Source organism: Coptis chinensis, chromosome 6 (assembly GCF_015680905.1).
Source record: "Coptis chinensis isolate HL-2020 chromosome 6, ASM1568090v1, whole genome shotgun sequence".
In the NCBI taxonomy this organism is placed as follows: domain Eukaryota; kingdom Viridiplantae; phylum Streptophyta; class Magnoliopsida; order Ranunculales; family Ranunculaceae; genus Coptis; species Coptis chinensis.
Window position 1 is genome coordinate 81,480,069 of NC_141461.1, and position 8,334 is coordinate 81,488,402.

At 34.0% G+C, this 8,334-nt stretch overlaps 1 pseudogene; it reads right to left on the reverse strand.

The window, feature by feature from the left end:
* Positions 1 to 6,077: 6,077 nt before the first annotated feature.
* On the reverse strand, positions 6,078 to 6,861 carry LOC147494780 (putative RNA-binding protein ARP1; annotated as a pseudogene).
* Between the last annotated feature and the right edge of the window lie 1,473 nt (positions 6,862 to 8,334).

An 8,334-nucleotide genomic window follows, 5' to 3' on the forward strand; every position in this document is an offset into this window, starting at 1 on the left:
AGGTTTTCTAGATTAAGGTTGATACTATCAACTGTATGAGTACGTGTTGTATCCTTAGAGATATTTCTAGAGCGTGAATTGGGTCATATTGGAGTGCTGAAATTCTATTGCAATAGGTACTACTTGTAGTTGTGATTGCTACACTATTACTTTGTTACATTCTCCCTGTTTATACTTATTTATATGATTCATTGTCATGCAGCTAGATGTGGGCTGAATTTTTGCTATGTTGTTAACTCCAGAGACTTGATTTTCAAGACATGGTGCTTTCATTACACTTTTTAGTAGTCAGAGCTCGAGATGCTGCTTTCAAGGTGTGGTAGTAATTCTAAGTGTTCAACACAAACCACAGTAATCAACACAGACCACAGGAGTATATATCAACACAGAGCATTCAGAGCTCGAGATGCTGCTTTCAAGGTGGGGTAGTCCGAGAGAGAAATCAATAATACCAACACTAATACTAATGGTTCAGACTACAAATAGTTGAGCGTTTGAATATTGAAGCATTAGAAAATACCTTACAGAGTTACAGAAAACAGTGGTATGATCTCTTTGTAAGCATATAACTGTCTGATTCTTTGTTCGGTCGCTATTCATGTGGGTTTTTCCGTTTCCAAAAAGAGTTTATTTCCTAAAAGATACGTATAGATTTCTCCGTTTCCAAAAAGAGTTTAATTCCTAAAAGATAGGTAAGTACTAAGATGTACAAAAACTTCTTATTTAGTTATCCCGATTTTTCAAACTTCTTATTTAACCACAAAATAGACACATTACGCGGAAAACCAATTGTGTATCCTCGAGCACCACTAAATGTTGAAATACCACCATCAAAAAAGTTGAAATACTGTTTGTGCAAATCTACTTCAATATAAGTATAATAATATTTTCCTAATCCAAGTTCATGTCTATGTTTTTTATTGTCATTATCTTTGAAATACTCAAAGACAAATACATATATGGGTTTCAAAAAAACCATACCTAATTTATTGTAAAATGAGTGTGTAACTGGTGTGTCGAGAGACCGAAAGGTAGAAGAGAAAACTGCGAAAAGTGTAGAAAGCATAGTTTGATATGGTTTAATAAATATTCCAAACTTTCTAGTCAAAACATCTTGGACCTTGTAAGCAAATGTAAATGAACCCTTAGCTTTTCAATAGATTACCTGATAAATTGATTATCGGAGAGTGAGAGCGATTAAGGTTTTAATGGTGATAACAGAGGGCTTACTCTTCAATCTTCTGCGAACAATTGAAAGAAAAGTTTTAGATTAAGATAGTTGTCTTCAAGCAAGAGGCTAAAACATAGCTAACACAATTTGTTGCTGGCTTAAAGACTATCAAAGCTTATCTCTAATTTTCCAAGCCCGTATGTTGAGTGGAACCTAAACTTTGATAGAGAACCATATCCATTAGAGAAGTATATAGCACAAAAGTAAGAACCTAGTATTAGCCTATATATCAGCCTATCAGTGTAACTTATCCAATTACGCTCTAAAGAAAAAAATATTAGTGTATAGTTATCCAATTACGCTCTAAAAAAAAAAAAAAAAAACTGGACAACTCAAACTATTAGGGTGTGAGGCAACCTTTCCTAGTCTAAAGTGACTTGAATAACAACACATACGTCTAGATGAGATAAGATGAGATAAGACATGCAGTGTATTAAAGAGTTATTATTAAAAGTTTTATTTTAATTGAAAATGCTTCCATTTATGTTGGAGATACGTCAAACATATCTATATTGGTCAGAAATTCAGCTCTTAGTCCCTCGCCATCAAGTTTGCTTAGTAAGGGAAAACACATTGTGTTACACAGACCAATGAGAAGCAACTCAGAGGCCTTGTGTAATCTACACTTAGTGAGTGAAACCAAAGATAAATTACTGTGTATATACCTTTTACATTTTGTGCTTCTCATGCATCATGGGTTCACTGTTCACGAATCAAAAAACATTGTACATTCCACTTCATTATGTTCAAGCTATACCTTGTGCTAATGGTTAATTTTCTACACGCCCTTTTTTTTTTTTTGTAGTTGATAATATTTTTGACAATGGCATAAAAACATATCAAGAAATAAAAGATGTTTACCTTTGAAGAAGAAGAACCCGATTAGTTAGCCTTTGCCGAAAGAAACCTGAATCTAAGAAGCGACGATGAGTTGCTCAAGAAATTGCTTCATTCTTCTTGTACGTACTTGAACAGCTTGACTTGTACTTGAAGTGGACAGAGCAAGCAACCTGAAACCAACGCCAAAATAAGTTATCATCTTCTTCCAAAACTATTTGTAAAAGAATATAAATAAGACATTCCACTCGTTAAGCAAAACTAAAAGAGATGCAAAAAAAATTGTATTATAAGGCAAACACACAGTTTATTCAAAACATCTTAATCCAGTATCCCATTCTTAAAAGAAAAAGAGTGAGATGGTAACTCACATAAAAAAATAGAGGTTTCTCTGTGTTAGCAGTAATTAATCATATACCGAAAAGCTTTATAGATAAAAATGAGAGTACCTCTCCCCAAATATGTTGTCAAAGGCGTTATCAAGGTGAGGCGGTGGACTATCCACAAACACCTAGGCTTTGCCTAAGTGGAGATTCTTATCGATTTTTTTAATTATTACTATCATTTCTATTGAATATAATAAGTTTTAGCAAGTCTCACTTCTCATTGTTTCAGGTTTAAACAAAACCTTAGAAATAATAATGTATAAGCCTATGAAAGAATCCGACAAAGTAAACTCTCATTATCAGATTTTTCAAGAATACCATAAGTTTAAACTCTAGTTATGGGGACAGATCGATTACAGAGACATTAGAGTAAGATGGAATGACATTGGAGAACGGATATTTCAAATAACTGAAACTACATTAATTAAAATATTTGAAAAATGGGCATTGAAGATTACCTTTAATTGAGAAATGGGTTTGGTAGTTGTTGTTCAACATAAGATGGTGATTATGATGGCGGTTGAAGAGATGGAGCCATGGAGGAGTGCTACCTTCATTTTAAACACCATCAATTCAAAACATCAAATTCAATTCAAAAGTCAAGCAAGGAGACATGAAGATATAGAGAAGGGAGATTCGATGCCTTTCAACGGAGTAACATAAGAAACAAAGAACTAACATATAATTTTTTACTTCATTTACCGTAGGAGAATATGGGACAATATAAGCTTATCAAAGGTGATAGACATAATAGCATACCTTTTTCAAGAATGTTTGACTTTAGATAACTCATTTACAGGGTTTAATATACTGTACTCTTTGAATGAGATGGAAAGGATTTAATTTAATTAAATTATAAGTGAAGTGATTACCATTCAACCACATCCTAAAAATCAGTTTTCCTAAATTGTAATGTAAGATAAAGAATGTTATCAACTCTTCTAAAAATTTGACCCTCAGATTGATAGACGCACTTGTGATTGCATACCTGGACGGTGACAACCAAATTAAAGAAAGCAAATTCATAATTCACACGAATGTCTCAAGTTGTCCTTAGCTAACATTACAGAACTTGTCCTTACCAGATTGAGAGTAAACTAACGTGACTTCCTACTATTACAGAATAAGCTCCTCTACATGAATCACAAAATAAAAAGTTTTTAAAGAACAAACAATGTCACCAAATTACAATATTATACAAAACAAATACCTAATGGTCATTGCTCTATGGTTGCTGAATCCATTTCTCTCAGATTTGGTCCTTGCAACTCTTAGATATTTGTACAAAGTAAGCATACTGCATACATACTTAAATCTGAACAACATACATTGATAACTACGCTGTCAGTAACTACAAAAGGAAACTAAACACCTTTACCTCTTGAGAAATACATTGAGAGATCACCACAACTTAACTTGTCCTGCACAAAAGAGAATGAAACTGAGCATCTAGTGTTTTGTTAGGAGTTCATTTCAACTGATTGTTATTCTTCTTCTTTTTAGGCGAGGGGGTTCCCGTTTGCTTAGTTGGGGGCACTTATCTGCTGTATATATTTTCGGTGTATTTGCAATTGCACACTTGGCCCATCCCATCCCACTATATTATATTGTCCACTATATAATCTACATTACCAACCAAACTACCAAATAGACAAAAAAAAAAGAGAGGACAAACCTGTTCAAACCTTTCTCTTCTTCTATTTGATTCTCGGCAAGAACTTAACTCTTTTTCCCGACGAAATTCCAGAATTGCAGAACGGACAGCTGTTCAAGTTTATGAAGACTGTTACATTTAGAATTAGTAAAAGAGAAAATAATTAAAATGTCTATGGCATAAAGTGATCGAATAGCCTTGTCATCCAAGAATCGCACGAGGTAAACACCAAAAAGATAGGAAAATTTAATACCGATAATTAAGTTTATTGTACTTTCAGAAGCAGTGATTGAGACAAAACAACAGATGGCCCCAATAGGATTTGAGGTGGGGAATCAATTAGCGTAGGGTTTGATTTGAGATAACAAAGTTTTTCATTATGATGCTTTGCGGTCAAATCCTATTTAACCCAAATGAAAACACTGTTTTCTATAATCATTATCAAGTGTACCAATCCAATCGAAGTTATAAGTGTGTGCTCAATAAGCTTTTAAAACAGATGGATGAAGCAAAAGAAAAGAAGACCAATAGAAGTAAAACTAACAAAGAAACTTCATTAGAACAAAACCTTAAAACAAAATTCTACTTATCGTAAGGATTTTTTGAGCCTGAAATATATCAAAGAAAACTCAAATTATAGGCTACCTAAAATAAATGGCAGGACAAACATGAAACCACCTTGAGGAATCAGCACAGTATCATGTTCATAACTTCCCAGGTAATAATCCCTTCATCGACTTGAGCTGCAATAACATTGACTATTAAAATATGATGCAATAAGTCTTAAAACTATGCAAATGATTCCCAACACATTAGTCACTCAGTAGCCACCGTTTTCATACAATCATGAATCACATACATACTTCCTAAAAGTCATTCGACGAACAGATAAATAATATTTATATTAAGCTCTCGGGATACTGAGATAAATAATTGATGGAGCTTATGATGCCAAATTGACATTTTAATATAACACGTAAAGCTCAATGCAAAACGGTATATAAAAGCATATCGATCATCAAAGTACAATGGTGCGGAGAGCAACAAATCATTAAATCCTTAGCAAGGTTCAAATTAATTGTCCCAAACAGGAGAGGTTCTCCTATACTTTATTAGGTTCTTAAACTAACCAATTCCAAGTCCCACGAGAATAACCAAATCTTAGTTTATAAGAAACGACTAACTTTTATGTAGTAAAAAAAAAGGTCTCAGACTGATCAAATGATTAAGTTAGTAAAAAGGAAGCTTACTATTATTCATGGAATAGAAACACGGTAACCTCATTATCTAAAAAACTTCGGTCGGGTATTAATTTGGCCCGAGCTAAGGAAACTCAGATAATAGAACCTCCTAAAGGAACCGGTTCTAAATCATTTAAGCTCCTCTTGAAATCAACATTTGAAATTGTTAGCCATATCTCATTGACACCACCCTATGTAAATTTAATGAAGGTCCACTATCATTAAATAACCTATAGAGAAAATTAATTTCTAATGCAAACAAACTTGTATAAAGGCAGGGTACGATGCAAGTCCTATTGTCCTAAACATTTAACTTTGTAAATCAGATTTCAGACCAACAATTCAACGTAGTAAAACTTCAAGGTTATAAGCCTGTTTTATTTTGGCTACGATCATAAATTAGACACCACAATGTCAAAGAAGTGTTTTTACAGCTTCAACATTATTATTGTATTGGTTATGTGCTGGTCCTGAGTTTTTGGAGGAAGAGATTTTCCTATAACTTATTGCTTATCTCTGTATATCTTCTTTCCCACCCTTTTTTAACCTTTCCCATTATTGTTTTGACCTTTCTTACTATACAATATAATGTAATACGTTCATATAGATGTTATTGATAACAATATAGTGTAATGCATTTATATATGTACAATATAGACATTCTTTGTTTATTCAAGGTTTGACATCAAAGTGAATCGTGAATAGTGTGAGATCCTGGAGAAGACTACTCACCCATATTGAGGGTGTGCAAACCCTTGTTGATAGTTGTAAGTGACTGGTTGGTGGTAACTGGGGCTTCCAATGTAAGGCCTCGAGCTTTGCCCACTTGCAAAGTAAGGGGTCATTGCCCTCAAATGCCCTAGGGGAAATAGCAGAAACATAAAATTATACGTGCCACACGGAATGCAAAAAAAGCTATTGTACCTATACATTTTACACATACTGTAAGGGTAGCAATTAAATGATAGAAAAAGAGAATTAGTTCTGAGATGACTCTCAAACACCTATCGTATACATTTTACACATAAATGACATTTTTGAGCCTTCCATTTAGTAATCACGAAATAATAAGGAGGACATAAGATTACCATAAAAGATGGATGGAGGTAGGTAGGTCCAAGTGAAGCCAAATTGCAATTTTCGTCTCGTCAATAATAAGGGACTTGGGTCAAGACAGGCTCTCTTGGCAACTTCGGGATCATGAAAAGTCACCTAAATAAATAATTTTTTTTAGCAAAATGAAGAATAATAAGTCAATCAATTGTTTAAAATAAAAACAAAGGAATACTGACAAAACCATAGCCTTTGGATCTTCTAGTGATCCTATTAGTAATGACAACAGCCTCGAGGATGTCTTGAACCGGGTCAAAATAACAACACATGGTCTCGCCTGGGTCTCCCAAGCCAATCCCCAACAAAGACCTTGGTATAGGTTGTATCTCCAAAAGGGGAATTGAAGAGATGAAAGCCAGAACTGGAGCTCGATGGATCTGGAATCGATTGATAAGCCATGAAACGAAAACAAAAACAAAAGCAATAGAAAAAACTTGCCATATTAATAACAGGAAGAGGAGACTGATTTTTCTTCTTCAGAGAGTTTTTTTTGTGAGAGACTTTGGAGTGTTTGATGAAGGTTGGGTTTTGTTTTATTGTTGATTGCTATTCTTCTATGAGATCGATTAAAACAAAAAGTGAAAGCTAAGATACATACCTGAGATATTTGAAACGAAGGTTTAGTGGGTTTTGCTAATACACTTTCTTATTTAGTTGTCTAGATTTTTCGTAACAACCCTGGGTACTTAATCCCCCTGGCTACTTAAGATTTGCTGATGTGGGATGACCTCGAGAGAGCTTGAAAAGGGATTTGCTATTATATAATGTAGACCTGAATGTGAGAGGAACTCAAAGTGACTAAGCAACCACTAAAAACTCAACTTCGAGGGAGGGAAAAATGAAATTTCAGTGTTTTTTTTTTATATTATGAAGAACTCAAAAACTTGTAGCAAGATTTTGTACCTTTCTCAAAAATTGGTAGGCTTGGGCCATTGATTCTATATCACCTCTTTGAACCTTCTATGCTTAGGAGAGTCTATGAAGATTATGTTTACCGTGTGAAAAAAAAAAAAAAAAAATTCATCTTTGTCATCGAATGGGAGAGAATCTAAAACGCCAAACCCTTCGTTTTTTTTTTCCTTTGAATAAATAGGGGTGGGTAATTGGAGTTAAACATAGGGGTTCAGAGAAGACGAAAGGGAAGAGATGGAGTAAACCCAAAAGATAGTTTCGGTGGGTTTTCTTGTTTTGTTCACCCCATGAAACTATGAAAGTTTTATTTCCGCTTTAGTCATATAAAGAAGGGTCTTGTACCCGTTCTTTCTCTTTTCAAGTATTATAGGCTTATCCTTTCAATTATAAGAAAATGTAATAGGCTCAATTATAAGAAAATATAATAGGCTACGTTTTTCATTTCCAACTTCAAAAGCTGACTTACATAAAAAAAAATTCTTTCTCTATATTGGATGTTAATAAGCACAGGAAAAAGTCCGGTACTAAGTCTATGATCAATTTCCTTTGAGGCATTGATATATATATATATATTAATAAAACAGGGAATATAGAGGATGAGATCATATACCTGTTTGTGATCATTGGAGATAAAAGCAACAAAGAGGTCAAACCCATCATTTTTTGACACACCAATTTCACTTAGCTTCTTGCAAAGCATGTATACATTCTCCTCACTGTATAACAAACCAAACCCAGCATTCAAAAATACAACAACAACAACGACAACAAACGCACATGCAAAAAGAAAGAAGGCTTACCAGTAAGAAGGGGTGTGATCAAAGTCTGAGATGTTCAAAGGAGACGAAGTGGTGACTGGTGGAAACTCAAGCTTTGAAGTAGCCATGTTTACTTCTTGGCATTATGGAGTTATAAATTGTGCTTCTTGTTATATTGGAAGAAAATGGTCAAGGAGTTAAG